General features: G+C 38.1%; 1 non-coding gene across 1 annotated transcript; it reads right to left on the bottom strand.

Annotated features, from left to right (window-relative positions):
• Nucleotides 1-12,404: 12,404 nt before the first annotated feature.
• On the bottom strand, nt 12,405-12,511 carry LOC141722130 (small nucleolar RNA R71). Its single transcript, XR_012575159.1, has one exon. It is a non-coding gene; the product is annotated as a small nucleolar RNA R71 (small nucleolar RNA).
• Nucleotides 12,512-20,727: the final 8,216 nt, after the last annotated feature.

Raw genomic sequence — 20,727 nt, 5'->3', positions numbered from 1 at the left:
TGCGCAAGGTAGTGCCGCCGCCTTCTCAGCTGCTATTCTTGGAGAGGTAACCTGTTATGTCGGGACCTTACTCACCTCAATCTGAACAAAGTATGAGGCGAAACGGTAAGAAATAAAATCTTAAAACTTCTCAATTTAAGTCTATAATATTATTTTGAGATGTTTTTGAAAGGACATCTTCGATTAATTACTGATTTTGGTATTTGCATAATTTAACATAAAATTTAAAACACGTATATCCTCTCCAGATAAGCATGAATTTAATTGACATATTCAAAAGTGAAAACCCATATCTATCAAAATAGTTTCAAGAATGATTTCAAGTATATTTATATTGTTAAATATAAATATAAGAGATATTCCAATTTGCTGAAAAATCAAAATATATATTTAAGGAATATACTTGAAAATTCAAAGCAATGAGATCGTAAAAGAATTATCGGAATATGATCTTTCTTAGGCTCTCTTGAAATATTAATAAGGAAACAAGTTTGAAAAAGCAATATCAGAACTTGGATATTTTTTTGAAGGCTCGTGCTAAATTTATTTCAAAAACAAATGTTTTTAAAAGGGATAAAATATATATTTTTCACTCCATAAGTATTTATAAATCCAAAGATACAATTTTACACTTATAAATTAATATTTGATAAAGGAATATTAATATCTCATTTTATCCCCCTTCTCATGTTTTTCAAAATAATATTATCTCGTATCTCAAATATATTATTTATCGGAGAAAATAATTTTAAATGCTTAAAAATATTTTCAACACTATCAAAATATTTTATATTTAAGGAAATAGAATCTAAGTATTTATTATAGCCCAAAATGAGCCAAAAAAGTCTATCTGCTTTCATAAAAGATCGTTCATATTTTATTTGGAACGGAACCCTGATTTAATCATTTTAAATCCAAACAAAATACTTCCACTTGCTAGAAAATCTTGAAACTTAATATTTTTCACTTAAATGGTATTTTCTATGAAGTGTTAAAGCTTCGTAATTTTTTTAAGAAATTTTGTTCAGGTGTGATTTTCGGGGTGTTGATCAAGACTTTGACCGAGCGTTTGACCAAGCTACCTTTGACCAATATTGACCAAAACTTGTAGATCATCATTTTATGATATTTAGATAATTATCATATTCTTGGTTGTATTATTAAAGGATTTTCAAAGTTATTATATTTAATGGTGCTAATTACTTAATTAATTAAGTAATTAATGATTAATTGAAAAAGGTAAAATCCATTATTATATAATTAATAGTTGCTGGGATTTTTGCTCCATAAACTTGTTTTTTCTATATGCAAGTTGCAAATAAACACAACTAAACCTCCACCTCATCAATCCACACCACTCTCTTCATCCACCATTCATTTTAACTCAATCTCAACCACTCCCTTCACCTAATCCTTCTATAAATAAACACCCACCCCCCACCATTTTTAACACAAGCAAAGAGCTAATTAATTAATGGGCATTTTCAAGATATATTCTCTCTACACACTCTTTAAAATCCAAAACCCAAAGATTTCATCTCAAAAACCTTCTCTCTTATAAATATATATCATATATTCAAGGTTTTTGATCTTCAAGCTTAGTTCCACCAACCAAACTCTATCGTCCCAAGAAAAGTTGATCCATACCACTTTATTACATCCCGAAGGGCTGCCCAAGTTCGACCAACAAAGCAAAATCCGGCGGAACCTCCGGCGAATTTTTCCGGTGAACTTTTCCGGCGAACTTTTCCGTTCATCTCTTAAAAGTGGTTAACCTCTTAGCTTTTGTCCGAGTCTTAACCGACGACACTTAATATTCATATAAGAAGCTTAGTACCACCTTCTCTTCATCTCTGCAAGCTCTTATATAGAATAATTTTAAGAAAAATAAATTCGTACAAGGATTGTTTTCTACAGATTATACACTTCTACCACGAAGTGATAATTTCATACAACGTTTGGTTTATATTCCTAACTAGCACCTTTAGTGTTTCGTGGGAATTATATTACAAAGCTAGTATTTTATTCTTTAAACTTAAACGCACTTATTTTGGACATATATTGATATATTTGTTATAATTGTTTAACAAGACTTCAGCGACTTCCCATACTAGCACCTTTAGTGTTCCGTGTGAAAAACTTAAAGCTTACATTATATATATATACATATTTAATATATTTAGTTAAAAGATTTAAGTGAATTCCCTTACCAACACATCTAGTATTTCGTGGGAAGATCTTAAAACTTTTAAGTAAATATAAGTATATATATAATCGTATAAGAATTAAGCGACTTCCCTTACTAGCATCTTCATTGTTTCGTGAAAACAACTTAAAACTTATATTTTATTATATATATATACACATATAAATTGTGCTAATATAATTTAAACTCCGATCTTAAATTTTGTGATATATTTTATTTAATTAAAGAAAATTATACATTAATATTCTTTTAAGACTATTTATACGTCATTCGGTCTAGTTAAGTATATTACTAGTCCAAACTCTTTTTATCTATAACGGGTATAGTTTCGTAGATATTGTATTCTTCGTTTTGCAGTGAGGTGAAGTATAGTGAGATGATTCTCGTTCTAAGACCCAAGTCCTAGATGTACTAACGGGGAGTTAGTAGTCTTCGCACCGTGAGGAAGAGGAAAGACCCAAGACCAACTACTAAGATCCAAGTCCGGAAAAAGCCAAGAAGGACAAAGACTACACCAAGGGGATAGATATTTGTATGGTTGTAAAGGCTTCTCCGCCTACATAAGGAGCAAGGTTATATTAAGGGAAAAAACCGGGTCCTGGAGAGGAGGTCAGGGACTCGACGTAGGGGTGAACGAATCTATTAGAGATTGCGCCATCGCGAACTAGGATAAATCTCTCATGTGGTATTTTATTCGTTGTCTTTCATTTTCGCATCTATAGTCTACATCGGTAAAATATTTAAAACGGGATATGTAATAACCGGGAAAAATTATGTGAATATTATATGTTAAATAAATAAATATTATGTATTTTATAAATTTAAAGTGATTATTGCCATGATATGAGATGTTATAACTGTTATGTGTGTTTCTGTGCAGGCCAGAAATTTTTTCGATTGATTAAAATATGTTTAAATTACAATTATATAAACTTATTTGCAATCGGGACGCGTATTTATCAGCGTCTTTATTAAGATACCTGTTTTATTTGATTTTATACACGTTTGAATGTATTTTACGTGTTTTCGGGATTTTCTGGTAATTTATGGATCGTTTCCGTTTTTCAAAAATCAACGGACCGGGACCCCACCGGGACGACAAACCCCACAAAATCGATGTTTTTATTTTTATAAAATTATCCGTACTTCAAATACCCTTTATTTTTATATTTTTTAATTATTCGCAATTTTTTGGAAATTTTGACAATAATTTTTGTATTTTATCATTTTTAAAATTATTCCCCCTAATTATTATTTTGGGGCTTAATTATTTTAAATTAAGGATAAAAACACCCTTATTTGATTTTTGGGGTATTAAATTTCTGTATATATAAATAGCAGATTTGTTGTATTTTATTTTATTTAATTTCAGAAATTACTAAAAATAAAACAAAATTCAGGAAAATCAGAATTGGGGATTTAGGGTTCTAGGGTTCGTTCTTGAGCCAAATCGATTGATTGACTACTGATTTCTAATCCGTTTTTCCGATATTGATCCCAAATCAAAGCTCTGAGTTTCCTCTTCAATTCGGTACCACAATATCAACCTAAGGTTGGGTATTTTGCGATTTTCATTTTCGTCGATATGAACTCGAATTGGGTACTTCATCTGTGATGATTTTCTGTTTGATTTGATAGTTTAAATAGATTCCTGAGATGATTTTGAACTTATTTGTATATATAAACGTGTCAAACGATTACTTAGATTGGTAGTTCGAATTCGATTTGGGAAGTCGAATTTTCAATTAAATTTTTCCGTTATTTTTGTTGAGGATTTGATGTTGGTGAATACATGAATGGATTATTGTGATTACAAGCTTCATTTTTAGTTATATGATGTTGAGTTTGGTGGTTGTTGGGCAGCTCGCCGGAAAACGGACGAGTTCGCCGGATTTTGACTGTTAATTGGCCGGGGAAGATGAACTGGGGAAGGGTTGTGGTTGCTGGGTTGATAATCCTATTACAGAAATGAATTAGGCTTGTTTGGCATCGACATCAGGGTTAACCGGAGTGTTCATGGGCTGGCCGGAGTCCGGCAGAACCTACCGGATTCTGGGTTCAACCCCAGTATCCGGCGTGTTTTGACCCGACCCGGTTAGGGTTCTTGCAGGACCCGAAAACCCAATACCCTTGACCCAGTTTTGATTTTGTTCCCCAAACTCCAACCCTTAAAAACCAGTTTGTGGGATTTTCTGTTTTATTTATTTTAAAAATTCATTTTCTATTTTTGAAAATCATTTATTTAATTTCAAAAATCATTTAATAATTATTTTAGATTCTAAAAAAATTATGTATTTAATTATTTAAATTCTAAACAAATTATTTTCTTTAATTATTTTGAAAAATACCATTTGATTTAATTATTTATAATTCATTTTAGTTGATTATTTATGAATTTAATTAATTGATTAAAAATTAATTAATCAATTATTTTATTTATAAATAGTTAAATAAATGTAAATTATTTTTAATTAATTCAAATAATTTCTAAAAATTATTTTAAGGTTTTAAAAATTATATTTTGGTATTTAAAAATCAAATAATATTATTATTAATTGATTTAAATCTATTTATTTCTTATTTTATTCATAATAAATAAACCGTTCGTCCGTTTAATACGAAACGAACGCGTACAGACTCAGAAAAATATTGTGCTTCCAATAAAAATACTTTTGAGACCTAATTTCTATTGTATTGTAATGTCATTTGATTTGTGTATCAGTTTGAGTCGGTATTTGATCGATAAATGCTAATATTGACCTGATTTTCATTCTTAAAGCACTGAAACGTATCTTTTAATGATCTAACTTATGTGTTATATGAAATATATGATTACGTGTTATACAAATGCCATGATTATGTATTATGTGATATGTATGCTATCTGTTTACAGTTTAAAATGCCATGCTTAGTTAAAAACGATCGGGTAGATGTCAAGACGTATAGTTACGTCGATTGAGTTTAGTTCTGTCAATTAAGATAGTCCTTTTGTTTATAGAATCAAGTAGCAAGGAGTGCAGTCAAGTGTTAGATGGAGATAGTAGCCAGCAGCTATAAGCAGAGTTATAGTAAGAGGTTATCGAGCATACCAGGCAAGTACCCCTAACTTCACTTATTATTCAAGTGACGTTTATTTCGAATCATATTATGCAAGTACCTATATCTTCATTTATCATTCAATTGATATTTACTCTAAACTTTATTCTTTCAATTTCCATACTATTCTAAGTTCAGAATAGTTAAATGTTTTATAATTCGCTATAAATTACTCTATACAGTGAAACATTGAATTGAGATTAGCGAATAACTAATTGTTTTAGTTATTTCGCCATCGATTGTTGAGATAACTCTGGACCATGAGAAATGGGGAGTTATATGGTTAAGGATGTCCTTTGATTCGACTCCTTTGATCAAAATGTTTTATGGATTGGATGAATGCGTAAGTGACCGGGACGGACGGTCCAGCGGAGGGCTATTTCTATGTGTTATATGAAATATTATGACACCATTATTGCCACAGGCAGGTATATTGCCTTTTTAATTGAGTACTCGTGTTTTGGGGACATGTTTCTATGAATCATGACCTTGTGCTATCACACGGGCTGATCAGCATGTGATAGTACGTCCGTTGGAGTTAGATTCCAATCTAAAAATTATTGTTTATTATTGATAGCTTGTGAAGCTTTTATTATTGATCAAATATTACTGATTTTATCCTGTCGTTCAGTTATTACCAGAATGTGGTTTATCATTTCAAGCACATTTTATATTGCTTGCTGAGCATTTTTTTCGCTCATACTTGTTTATCAATCCAATCTTTCAGCTAAGCCAGAGCAGGCTTGAGATCCAGGTTTGATCAAAAGTCGAGTGCTTGTGGATAGTTGGGTGTGTTTTTCCATGTAGACTGTTTTGGGACGCTTGAATAAGTCTAGAGGTTTGTAATAAAATTTGAATAAGTTGTAAAACTAATTAGACTTATGGTTTGTAATAACATTTGGTTTGTATTAGTGTCTATTCCATACTATAACCTGTGATCGATCCAGTGCATGCAAGGGGTCATATTTATTATATTATTCCGTTGTGATTATTTTATTTTAGTTTAGCAGCTAGTGACCCCCAAATCTAGACCCCGGGTTTGGAGGGCGTCACAGGTTGGTATCAGAGCTGCAGGTTATGATCACTGAAATAGTCTTAGGATTGTCATAGATGAGTCATAGGAAGATCACATAAGATAGGCGCGTGTAGTTTAGCATTTATAGGATTAAATTTAGGTTATTGGGTTAGGTTATAGTTAAGTTATTTAAGTTCCCTGTTTTACGTTTAGCTTTAGGCCTTGTGTCATTGCCCTGATATTTTGAGAAGATATAATGTTTGAGAATTTTGATATGCTAAGGAATTGCTACATATTTGACACAATGCTTGACATATTATTATATATATTGCTTGTTTCTTACCAGAATAATGGCACCGAAGAGAAGGAATAATTCGGGAGAGGATCGTACCGAAAACCGTACGGATCCAGCGATTGTCCAGATGTTGGGACTGATGCAACAGCAGATGTTACATCTTACGCAGTAGCGACAACAACAGCAACAGCAGCAGCAAGCAGCAGCACCACCTGCAGTGACTTTTAAGCAGTTTCAAGCTGTGAAGCCACCTGAGTTCAAGGGAAGTGCTGATCCCGTGGAAGCTAATGCATGGCTGAAGGAGATGGAAAAGGCTTTTGAATTAGTCGGAGCAGGAACTGAACAGAAGACCAAGTTTGCAAGCTACTTTCTGAAGGGGGAGGCGAATTATTGGTGGGAATCCACACGAGCATTGGAAGGAGGTGAGTTTATCACTTGGGAGAGGTTTACCGAGCTGTTCCTGGAAATGTATTTTCCGAGGTATATGAAGAACCAAATGGAGATCAAATTCTTGAACTTGACCCAGGGTGATCTTACTGTCACGGAGTATGAAGCTAAGTTTACTGAGTTAGCAAGGTTCGTGCCAGACCAAGTTGATACAGATGAAAAGAAAGCCAGAAGATTTGAACAGGGATTAAAATTTTGGATTCAGAACAGAGTGGCCATGTTTGAGTTGACTTCATATGTGGCAGTGGTTCATAAAGCAATGGTGATCGAAAGTAAGAGTGACATGTCTCAGAAAGGAAAGGATGGGAAGAAAAGGAAGATAGAAACCTCAGAAGGAGGTCGGCAGCAAGATAATTTTCAGGGTCGTTTCAACAAAAAGCCAGAATTTCAGGGTAATAGGAATGTGGGATTCAGAAGACCACAATCAGGAAATGGAGGACAAAGCAACTGTTTTCAGAATTCAAATCAGCAGAGGCCCAATCATCCACCAGTACCAGACTGCCAGTTTTGTGGTAAAAGCATTTTGGGAATCGTAATGCTAATGTGACGTATTTCAAGTGCGCCAGGAAGGGACACTTTGCTAATGTGTGTCAGAATTCGACTCAAGGTCAGAATTTGGGAATTGGTTGTTATAAGTGTGGGAAGCCAGGGCATATTGCCAGAAATTGCCCAACACAAGGTACAACAAGTAACACCCCAAGGCTTACAGGTGCTCCATCTCAGAATGTGCCAAGGATTGAAGGACCACCAGCAAAAGACCAACCCAAGGCCAGGACATTCAATATGACTATAAAGGATGCTGTTCAGAGTTCAGACGTGGTTGCAGGTATGCTTCCAGTCAACTCCGTAGATGTTAAAGTTTTATTTGATTCTGGAGCTACAAGGTCATTTATTTCTCAAGATTTTATCGATAAACTGCATTGTGAAGTTAAGTTGTTAGAATAAGCGTTAATGATAGAATTAGCTAATAGGGATCAAGTTTCCGTCGACCGAGCGTGCTCGAGGTGTGATATTGAGGTAGGAGGACATCATTTCTATGCCAACTTAATACCTTTTAAGTTGGGAGAATTTGATGTTATTTTAGGAATGGATTGATTTTCAGAAAATAACGCTCAGATTGATTGTAAGAATAGGAATGTAAGACTTCAGACCTTGGATAGTAAGAAGAAGGTGATATTTCGAGGAAATAAGCAAGAAAAGAAGTTCTTAACGATAGCTCAAGTGAAGAAGTTATTACGTCAGAATTGCGAGGCATATTTGGCCCATGTGGTAGACACCAGTAAGGAAGTTCCAGCACTAGAAGCGATTCCAGTTGTCAATGGATTTCCAGATGTCTTTCCAGATGATTTAACAGGATTACCTCCCGACAGAGAAATTGAGTTTGTGATTGACCTAGCACCTGGAACAGAACCAGTATCTAAAGCTCCGTACCGGATGGCACCAGTGGAGATGAAGGAATTGGCAACTCAGCTACAAGATCTCTTGGAGAAAGGAGTTATAAGACCCAGTGTATCCCCATGGGGCGCACCAGTACTGTTTGTCAAGAAAAAGGACGGGAGTATGCGACTGTGTATTGACTATCGAGAACTGAATAAGCTAACCATTAAGAACAAGTACCCGTTGCCAAGGATCGATGATTTGTTTGACCAATTGAGAGGCGCTGTATGGTTTTCTAAAGTAGATTTAAGATCCAGATATCATCAACTGAAGATCAAGCCTGAAGATATTCCAAAGACCGCATTTAGAACTAGATATGGGCATTATGAGTTTCTAGTAATGGCATTTGGATTAACCAATGCACCAGCAGCTTTCATGGATCTAATGAATCGAGTATTTAAGAAGTATTTGGATAAATTCGTGATTCTGTTCATAGACGACATTCTGATCTATTCCAAAACAGAAGAAGAGCACGCAGAGCATTTGATGATAGTTCTGGAGATACTGCGACATGAGAAATTGTACGCAAAGTTTTCCAAGTGTGAATTTTGGTTAAAAGAAGTACGATTTCTTGGGCACGTGATTAGCAATAAGGGAGTGAAAGTGGATCCAACAAAGATTGAAGCCATAATCAACTGGGAGAGGCCAAAAACACCAACGGAAGTAAGAAGTTTCATGGGATTGGCAGGTTACTACAGAAGATTTGTGCAAGATTTTGCAAAGATAGCTACGCCATTGACAAAGCTCACCAGGAAGAACCAGAAATTTGAATGGGATGAGAAGTGCGAAGAAAGTTTCCAGGAATTAAAGAATAGATTAGTATCTTCTCCAGTACTAGTCTTGCCAGATGAATAAGGAAATTTTGTGATTTACAGTGACGCATCGTACAAAGGATTGGGATTTGTTTTGATGCATCATGACAAGGTTATAGCCTACGCTTCAAGATAGTTGAAACCTTATGAAGAGAAGTATCCAACTCATGATCTTGAATTGGCAGCTATAGTGTTTGCATTGAAGATTTGGAGGCATTATCTTTATGGGGAAAAGTGCGAGATCTACACGGACCACAAGAGTTTGAAGTATATCTTCACCCAGAAGGAGTTGAACATGAGGCAGAGAAGATGGCTAGAACTAATCAAGGACTACGACTGTACTATCAATTATCATCCAGGCTAAGCAAATGTGGTGGCCGACCCTCTGAGCAAAAAAGAAAGGTTAAACATGATAACTTCATCCGAGGAGTTGATCAAGGAATTTGAGAAGCTGGAAATAGAGGTCAGTATCCCAAGTATGTCTACAGAGGTATTGTATGCAATGTCTTTTCAACCAGAATTATTAGAGAAAATAAGAAGATGCTAGGAAGAAGTAATGAGCCATGAACGAGACAGTTTGACAGGAGAAGAGATAGGGACTCAAAAGGATGATAAAGGAATATTAAGATTTTCTTCCAGAATATGGATACCCAACATAGCTGAGCTGAAAGATGAAATTCTTCGAGACGCTCACAACTCTAGATATTCAATTCATCCCAGGAGTACGAAGATGTACAGAGATTTAAGAGAAAACTTTTGGTGGCCAAGCATGAAAAAGGAAATTGCAAAATGGGTAAATAAGTGTTACACTTGCCAACGAGTCAAAGCGGAATATCAAAGGCCCAGTGGACTGATACAACCATTGAACATTCCAGAATGGAAGTGGGAGCATATTGCAATGGATTTCGTAGTTGGATTACCGAGGACCAGGGCAAAACATGATGCTATCTAGGTTATTATCGACAGATTGACGAAGTTGATAAGTGGCATTTTATACCACTTAGAGCGTCTTAAAATGGCTTAAATTGGTGTCTTGAAATCAAGTATTTTGTGTATTTGATGCGTTTTTCTAGTGTTTATGCATTTCAGGGTATTAGTGCATTTCGGGGGAGGAATCATCAAGAATAAGCCTTGGCATGTGTTCACCATTGCGAGAGGAAAGAAACAGGCAGATTACGGCGAAAAAACGGAGCAAAATCAGATTTTTTTCTAGTAGAGGTCTGAGCGCCCGCTCAGCATTGCTGAGCGGCCGCGCAGCAAGCTGAGCGCCCGCTCAGCTATGCTGAGCGGCCGCGCAGGGTCATGAAAAAAGATATATTATTTCAGGACTTCTACTTCTGTTTGGTTTCCACTTCTATGTAATCTGAGTTTTATGGGACTATTATATAAGTAGATTTGAGACGTTTTCACAAGTGTGGATTGAAGAAGATCGTGTTTTTACGCAAGGAGCGAAGGAGATAAGGAAGAAGACCGATTTAGCACACCGCAATGAAGAGGAAGCATATTTTCTTGTGATTCTTGTTTCGTTGTAACGTTGGATGCTAGTTTTCTTACTTTGAACTTATTTACTCTTGTGACGTACTCTGTTTTAATATAATTAGTTTAGTTATTATTTTCTTGTGTTTGTTTATCATGATTTCATATGAACCCATGATGACGATAAGTGCTATTATGGGCGAATCGTGATCATGGGGTTGCAACGGATTTATTATGGAATTCTTTAGTAATTGTTTAATACTTTAGTGTGTGATGATTGTATGATATCTAGTATTGGTTGTGCGTATTCGTCTTATGTGCGTCGCGAACATATAAGATAGGGTGTTAATCTCTTGTGAAGCGACGGTGGATCTTGAGATTTAGAACTTGCCATGCTAGCATAGGTTCATGTACGTTGTGCATGATTAGTGGGTAACTCTAACAGTTTTATTTGCCCTATGTAATCAAAAGGAATAACTTGCGCTTAAATCGTTGTGTTGTCAATTTCTGTAGACATATAGGAACTCAACATAATTGATGACTATTCAACTTCTATCTTAATTGTGGATGTTTGGTAGAATGGTATTAGTACAATGAAAGTTGGCTTTTATCAGTTTCGTGTTATTCGATTAATATCATCACTGTCACATGCTAAAGGTAATAACAATGGCTATTGAAGGAAGTAATAATGAAGTTGTGATCTCATGAGTGTTTTATTATTGATAATTTGAAGTGTTAGTTAAGTGATTAATTAAGTAGTTAATTGTAGTTAATATTTAATCAACAATCTTAAGTGTTAGTGTCTTAACATTGAGAAGTAATCATACATTGGTGAGTGAGTTTAATTAGACAATAATTTAGTCTGAGTCTCTGTGGGAACGAACTAGAAAGTATTCTATATTACTTGCGAACGCGTATACTTGCGTGAATATTAGTGCGTGATTTCGCCCTAACAAGTTTTTGGCGCCGGTGCCGGGGACTCGGCGTATTTGTTTAGTTTATGTACTTACCATCATTGGTCATTAGGACTCAGTGATTAGGACGTAGTAGTTAATTATTGTTTCCGGTTGTGTTTCAGGTACTTTAGCAAGCGTTTATGCAAACTCGTTCTCGTGCTCGCAAGAGGACTTTAGATACAGCTGAGGAGACAGACGAAGTTCTTGATATTCCGGAGAAGTTAGATTTTGAGGATTCGGATTCAGGAACTGAGCGGAAAGAACCAGTAAACATGGGAGATCGTATTGTTCAAGCTGATCCAGCTCTTATGGATTTTTCTCGACCTAAAATTGTTGACATTCAGTCAAGCATCCTTCATCCGGCTATTCAAGCTAACACCTTTGAAATCAAGTCGGGCACTATTCAGATGGTGCAGAATTCTGTTTCTTTTGGAGGAGCGGCAACTGAAGACCCCAACATGCACATAAGGAATTTTGTCGAGATCTGCAGCACTTTTAAGTATAATGGCGTGACTGATGAGGCTATCAAGTTGAGGCTTTTCCCATTCTCACTGAGGGACAAGGCTAAAGACTGGTTACATTCTGAACCAGCTGGGTCCATCACTACGTGGCAAGATCTTGCACAAAAGTTTCTGGTGAAGTTTATCTGATGGCAAAGACTGCTGCTATGAGGAGTGCTCTTACTCAGTTTGCGCAGCAACCTACTGAATCTATGTGCGAGGCTTGGGAACGCTACAAGGAAATGTTGAGAAAATGTCCACATCATGGAATGCCGGATTGGATGGTGATCACTGGTTTCTATAATGGTTTGGGGGCCCAATCTCGGCCCATGCTCGATGCAGCAGCTGGAGGCGCCTTATGGGCTAAAAGCTATACTGAGGCGTATAATCTTATAGAGACGATGGCTGCGAATGAGCATCAAAACCCAACTCAGAGGATGACGTCAGGCAAGGTAGCAGGTATTCTGGAAGTTGATGCAGCCACCGCTATTGCAGCCCAGCTCCAAGCGCTATCAATGAAGGTTGATTCTCTGGCTACATATGGAGTTAATCAAATAGCTATGGTTTGTGAGCTTTGTGCAGGTTCTCATACTACAGATCAGTGTTCTCTCGTCAACGAATCTGTTCAGTATGTGAATAATTATCAGCGACAACAGCAGCCTGTGCCAGCGACCTATCATCCTAACAACAGAAATCATCCAAATTTCAGCTGGGGGAATAATCAGAATGCTATTCAGCCACCATATCAGCAAGGAGTGAGTAAACAGTTTAACCCACCTGGATTCCAGCAACCACAGCAGTATGCTACAAGGCAATCATATCCTCAACAGGGAAGTACAGCTGCACCTACTAGTGCTGATTTTGAGGAACGTAAGCTGTTATGCAAGAGTCAGGCGGTTTCTATCAAGACCTTGGAAAATCAAATCGGTCAATTAGCCAATGCAGTGCTTAATCATCAACCTGGCACCCTTCCCAGTGACACGGAAGTACCTGGCAGGAAGGAAGTTAAAGAGCAAGTCAAGGCTATTACCTTAAGGTCTGGAAAAGTTGCTGATGCTGAAAAGGAAAAAGAAGGAGAAGCTGAAATTAGAGATGAAGAATCTAAGCAAAAGGAGAAAGCGGCAGAACCAAGGAAGACTACTGTTGAACACACTCTGCCTGAGGCTAATACAGGGGAGAAACAACTCTATCCTCCACCACCTTTTCCTAAAAGATTGCAGCAACAAAAGCTGGATAGACAGTTCGGGAAGTTTCTGGAGGTGTTCAAGAAACTTCACATCAATATACCTTTCGCTGAGGCTCTGGAGCAAATGCCTAGTTATGCGAAGTTTATGAAGAGTATTCTTTCATGGAAGGTGAAACTGGATGACCTTGAAACCGTTGCTCTCACGGAAGAATGCAGCGCTGTTCTGCAGCAAAAGTTACCACCAAAACTGAAAGATCCAGGAAGCTTCACCATTCCTTGCACCATTGGCAATCTGACTTTTGACAAGTGCCTTTGTGATTTGGGAGCAAGCATTAATCTGATGCCGTTGTCGATCTTTAAAAAGTTGGATCTGACTGATCCAAAACCCACATACATGTCTCTACAATTGGCTGATCGTTCCATTACTTACCCAAGGGGCATAGTGGAGGATGTGCTCGTCAAGGTGGATAAGCTCTTCTTTCCTGCAGATTTTGTTATTCTGGATTTTGAGGAAGATAAGAAGATTCCCATAATCTTGGGAAGGCCTTTCTTGGCTACTGGCCGTACCTTGATAGATGTGCAAAAAGGTGAACTTACTATACGGGTACAAGATCAGGATGTGACCTTCAACGTATTCAAGGCAATAAAATACCCTACAGAAGATGAGGAGTGCTTAAAAGTGGATGTGATTGATTCTGCGGTTACTTCGGAACTCGATCGCATGCTAATGTCTGATGCATTGGAAAAGGCCTTAGTGGGGGATTTTGACAGCGATGATGAAGATGGCAACGAGCAATTACAATATCTGAACGCTTCTCCCTGTAAGCGAAAGCTGGACATGCCGTTTGAATCTCTTGGTACTTCTGACCTTAAGAATGCTGAAGGAAAGCTCAAACCATCAATAGAGGAAGCACCTACCTTGGAGCTCAAGCCATTACCTGAACACTTGAGGTATGCTTTTTTAGGTGATTTATCTACGTTACCTGTTATTATTTCATCTGACCTTTCAGGTAGTGAGGAAGACAAGCTCTTAAGGATTTTGAGAGAATTCAAATCGGCTATTGGATGGACCATAGCAGACATCAAGGGGATAAGTCCTTCATATTGTATGTATAAAATTCTACTAGAGGACGGTAGTAAGCCGACTGTGGAACAGCAGCGAAGACTAAATCCCATCATGAAGGAGGTGGTGAAGAAAAAAATTCTGAAATGGCTGGATGCAGGCATCATTTATCCTATTTCTGACAGCTCGTGGGTGAGCCCCGTACAATGTGTACCTAAGAAAGGAGGTATCACTGTGGTCGCAAATGAAAAGAATGAGCTCATCCCCACTCGAACAGTTACAGGATGGAGAGTATGCATGGATTATAGAAAATTGAACAAAGCCACAAGGAAGGATCACTTCCCTCTTCCATTTATTGATCAGATGCTTGACAGGTTGGCGGGTCATGAGTATTTTTGTCTTCTGGATGGTTATTCAGGGTATAATCAGATTTGTATTGCACCAGAGGATCAGGAAAAGACTACCTTCACTTGTCCATTTGGCACGTTTGCTTTTCGCAGAGTTTCGTTTGGGTTATGTGGCGCCCCGGCCACTTTTCAGAGATGTATGATGGCTATATTCTCTGACATGATTGGAAATAATGTCGAAGTGTTCATGGACGACTTCTCCGTCTTTGGACATTCTTATGATGAATGTTTGAATAATCTGCGCGCCGTACTCCAAAGGTGTGTGGAAACTAATTTGGTGCTCAATTGGGAGAAATGTCATTTTATGGTGCGTGAAGGCATTATTCTTGGGCATAAGGTCTCTAGCAAGGGTCTGGAGGTGGACAAGGCCAAGGTGGGAGTCATTGAAAATCTTCCACCACCTAATTCTGTGAAAGGAATCCGTAGTTTTCTTGGTCATGCGGGTTTTTATCGGCGATTCATCAAGGACTTTTCAAAGATATCTAAGCCGTTGTGCAATTTGCTTGAGAAAGATGTGCTTTTCAAATTTGATGATGAATGTTTGGCAACATTCGAGACTCTCAAGAAGAGTTTGATCACTGCACCAGTTATTACAGCACCAGATTGGACAGAACCGTTTGAGATGATGTGTGATGTGAGTGATTATGCGGTAGGTGCAGTTCTGGGACAGCGCAAGAAAAATCTCTTCCATGTGGTCTACTATGCGAGTAAGACTTTAAATGGGGCCCAATTGAACTACACCACTACTGAGAAGGAGCTTTTGGCTATAGTCTTTGGTTTCGAGAAATTTCGATCTTATCTACTTGGTACGAAAGTAACAGTATTCACTGATCATGCGGCTATTCGCTATCTGGTTTCCAAGAAGGATTCGAAGCCGAGACTCATTCGTTGGGTGCTTTTACTTCAGGAATTTGAGTTAGAGATCAAGGATAGAAAAGGTACTGAGAATCAAGTAGCTGGCCATCTCTCTAGGTTGGAGAATCCCGATTCTACTTCACAAGATAGGACGTTAATCAATGAATCTTTTCCGGATGAGCAGTTGTTCGCAGTTCAGGAGGAAGAACCATGGTTTGCAGATATTGTAAACTATCTCGTCAGCAATGTAATGCCTCCTAATTTGACATCCGCTCAAAAGAAGAAGTTTCTGCATGAGGTGAAGTGGTATATGTGGGATGAACCATATTTGTTTAGACTGGGAGCTGACCAGATCATCAGGAGATGTATCCCGTTCTGTGAGACGGAGGGGATATTACGAGACTGCCATTCCACGGTTTATGGTGGATACTATGGTGGTGAGAAGACGGCAGCTCGTATTCTGCAAGCAGGTTTTTTTTTGGCCTACTTTGTTCAAGGATGCTCATCAGTTTGTTTTAAGGTGTGATCGTTGCCAAAGAGTGGGAAATTTGAAAAGGAAGAATGAGATGTCATTAAATGTGATGCTTGAAGTCGAGGTCTTTGATGTTTGGGGAATCGATTTCATGGGGCCTTTTATCTCGTCTTGCAATAATCAGTACATCTTGCTGGCAGTCGATTATGTCTCAAAATGGGACGAAGTTAAAGCTTTACCGACAAATGATGCAAAGGCAGTGCTAAATTTTCTTTTATTCACGAATCAATGGCACCCAAGAGAGCACGCACTATTAACAGCAGCAGCACAGTTCCTACTGCTGATTCATCGAGGGGTACTGCTGCAAGACCTCGATTAACTGACAGAGCTACGGAGGAGGAGTACACTAGGCTTTTGGGGAAGCCGATTCTGAAAGAGAGAGGGTTTTTACCATCGGGGAGGGATGGTGAGTTGCTGCCCATGATTGCAGAAAAGGGGTGGATAGCTTTTTGTGAGTCACCCGAAGCAGTGCCGATGAGTGTGGTTCGCGAGTTCTACGCGAACGCGAAGGCCGAAAAGAATGGGTTTTCTGTGGTCCGAGGGCTGACAGTTGATTATCACCCTGCGGCCATTCGCCGTGTGATTGGATAGCGAGAGAGGAAACCCGAGGAGGAAAACTGGAATGAGAAGACTGCTGAGGATTTTGACTTAGATTTGATTTATGCAACTCTCTGTCGACCGGGCACAGTTTGGACCTTCAGGACCGGCACTAATGAGTATCGTCACTTTCCGGTGATCGCCATGAACAGGTATGCCCGTGCATGGAATGCATTTATTTGTGCTAATATTTTGCCTTCTTCGCATGCACACGAGGTCACAGTTGAGAGAGCACAGTTGTTGTGGGGAATTCTGAATGAGGAGTACTATGTGGACCTTGGTGAGTTTATCTACCAAGGAATTCTGAAGTTTTTGAGGGGAGCGAAGCATATGAACATCCCTTATGCATCCACGGTTACGAAGCTATGCCAAGCAGTGGGAGTGAACTGGCCGGCTCATGAGCAGTTGCAGTTGCCGGCTGCACCGATTGATTCTGGGACGCTGAATGGGATGCAGGAGTGGACCGGTGGTGAGCCTGAGGAGCATGGGCTGGGTCATCGTCTTCCAGGAGGGCGTCCAGCACGAGGTGCTACTATGGCTAGGCCAAGGCGTGATGAGGCTGGTTCTTCGAGAGCTCAGGAGGGTGCTGGGTTGGTTGATGCTCAGTATAGGAGGCTTTCACGGCGGATGGATGCCATGTATGAGATGCAGAGTAGGTTTGCTCAGGAGCTCACCCTTGCGTTAGGGACTGCTTTTCGGGGCCTTGGAGCTGATATCCAGTGGCCAGTTTTTGGTGAGGACTCTGCATACCCGCCGCCTGATACTGCACCCACTGAGGGTGATGATGATGATGACTCCGAGTAGGTATACCCTGTGTTCCTTTCTACTACCTTCACTGAGGACAGTGAAGATTTTAAGTTTGGGGGTGGTAGTTAAGGAATATTGTGTGTGTGTCATATAGCTGCATATTCATGATAGCTTAGTTCATATAGTTGCATAATTTAGGCCACATAGTTTTTTTATATATATAGCTTTTATTGTTTATCATGTCACGTAGCTCATGCATTTGTCATGATCCCTTTTGCAATGATTGATCGACTGAATTGTGATATTGATGCGAGTGTAGTGATAGCACTAAAGTGATATTAAGTCGTGTAGGTTGATATGCATGCTAGAAACACTTGTAATTCCACTAAGTCTTAGAGAATGCGTAAGGGCTAGATTGTTGTTATGATTTGGTTGTTTTCGAGGTCAATCTATTTATTATGCTTAGAATTCGATAATAGGTTCTTAGTGATAAAGGCATGAAAAAGAAAAAAATTTGGAGAAAAAAAAATGGAATTTGTTGCTAGTTGTGGCTAGGCGTCAAATGGCTAGTAGCCGGCTCGCATATGGTGCGAGTAGTCTAGGGTTGAGCAAGATGGAGCGAAACGCACTTGCTCAGAAGTTAAAAAAAAATTAGTTTATGCATAATTGATCAAGAGTGGGCTCTTTGGTATTCGAGTTATTAAGTTCTTAGGGGACTTTGTGCCTAGTGACCTAAGACTTTTAGAGTCTGGGATCCGCTAACCTAACGCTCGTTACATGGATACCATTGTATAAGTCTTTTGTGGACCTCACTCATTGCACGGTCAAATAAGCATTTGTGTTGTGAATAAAAAGCACGATTCCGTAATAAGCTCCAGAATTCTTGTAGTGTTGAATATCACTTTGTGTCTAGAATTTTTATTCTTTGTATAATCATGTGATTGCCTTGAGGATAGTCGAGTCATAATAATTGGTCTAGTTCCGAAGCATATCTGTTAAGCATTTGCACACACCACATTTCTGGCTGTATGTCCGTTTGCATGAGTTTATTGATCTTTAGTTGTCTAACTGCATTTGTTGAGATGTTGCAATTTGGTTGGTTAATCGTAGTAAGGGGGATCACTGTATTTTCATATAGATTGCATTCATGCATGTTTTATATTTGTTTTTGAGTCTGTGACGCTTGAGGACAAGCATCGATTTAAGTTTGGGGGTGTGATAAGTGGCATTTTATACCACTTAGAGCGTCTTAAAATGGCTTAAATTGGTGTCTTGAAATCAAGTATTTTGTGTATTTAATGCGTTTTTCTAGTGTTTATGCATTTCAGGGTATTAGTGCATTTCGGGGGAGGAATCATCAAGAATAAGCCTTGGCATGTGTTCACCATTGCGAGAGGAAAGAAACGGGCAGATTACGGCGAAGAAACGGAGCAAAATCAGATTTTTTCCAGTAGAGGTCTGAGCGCCCGCTCAGCATTGCTGAGCGGCCGCGCAGGGTCGAGAAAAAAGATATATTATTTCAGGACTTCTACTTCTGTTTGGTTTCCACTTCTATGTAATCTGAGTTTTATGGGACTATTATATAAGTAGATATGAGACGTTTTCACAAGTGTGGATGGAAGAAGATCGTGTTTTTACGCAAGGAGCGAAGGAGATAAGGAAGAAGACCGATTTAGCACACCGCAACGAAGAGGAAGCATATTTTCTTGTGATTCTTATTTCGTTTTAATGTTGGATGCTAGTTTTCTTACTTTGAACTTATTTACTCTTGTGACGTACTCTGTTTTAATATAATTAGTTTAGTTATTATTTTCTTGTGTTTGTTTATCATGATTTCATATGAACCCATGATGACGATAAGTGCTATTATGGGCTAATCGTGATCATGGGGTTGCAACGGATTTATTATGGAATTCTTTAGTAATTGTTTAATACTTTAGTGTGTGATGATTGTATGATATCTAGTATTGGTTGTGCGTATTCGTCTTATGTGCGTCGCGAACATATAAGATAGGGTGTTAATCTCTTGTGAAGCGACGGTGGATCTTGAGATTTAGAACTTGCCATGCTAGCATAGGTTCATGTACGTTGTGCATGATTAGTGGGTAACTCTAACAGTTTTATTTGCCCTATGTAATCAAAAGGAATAACTTGCGCTTAAATCGTTGTGTTGTCAATTTCTGTAGACATATAGGAACTCAACATAATTGATGACTATTCAACTTCTATCTTAATTGTAAATGTTTGGTAGAATGGTATTAGTACAATGAAAGTTGGCTTTTATCAGTTTCGTGTTATTCGATTAATATCATCACTGTCACATGCTAAAGGTAATAACAATGGCTATTGAAGGAAGTAATAATGAAGTTGTGATCTCATGAGTGTTTTATTATTGATAATTTGAAGTGTTAGTTAAGTGATTAATTAAGTAGTTAATTGTAGTTAATATTTAATCAACAATCTTAAGTGTTAGTGTCTTAACATTGAGAAGTAATCATACATTGGTGAGTGAGTTTAATTAGACAATAATTTAGTCTGAGTCTCTGTGGGAATGAACTAGAAAGTATTCTATATTACTTGCGAACGCGTATACTTGCGTGAATATTAGTGCGTGATTTCGCCCTAACAGAAGTCAGCACATTTTCTTCCTATCAACGAAAGATTCTCAATGGATAAATTGGTACGGTTATATCTTAAGGAAATTGTGACCCGACATGGAGTTCCAGTATCCATAGTTTCAGACAGAGATCCTCGATTTAACTCAAGATTTTGGAGAAGTTTTCAAGATTGTCTCGGAACAAAACTGAACATGAGTACTGCGTATCATCCGTAAACAGACGGTCAAAGTGAAAGGACGATTCAGACTATTGAGGATATGCTAAGGGTATGTGCACTAGATTTTGAAGGAAGTTGGGACGAGCATTTGCCATTAGTTGAATTCTCCTACAGCAACAACTATCATGCCAGTATTGGAATGCCACCTTACGAAGCCTTGTACGGGAGAAGATGCAGATCTCCAATATGTTGGGAAGAAGTTGGTGAGAGAAAGATTGTGGGTCCAGAATTGATCCAGCAGACAAAGGAGAAAATAGAACTCATT

The sequence above is a fragment of the Apium graveolens genome, chromosome 4 (genome assembly GCF_009905375.1).
Source record: "Apium graveolens cultivar Ventura chromosome 4, ASM990537v1, whole genome shotgun sequence".
Taxonomy (NCBI): domain Eukaryota; kingdom Viridiplantae; phylum Streptophyta; class Magnoliopsida; order Apiales; family Apiaceae; genus Apium; species Apium graveolens.
The sequence above is the reverse complement of the archived record's forward strand: the minus strand, read 5'-3'. Positions and strand labels throughout refer to the sequence as shown.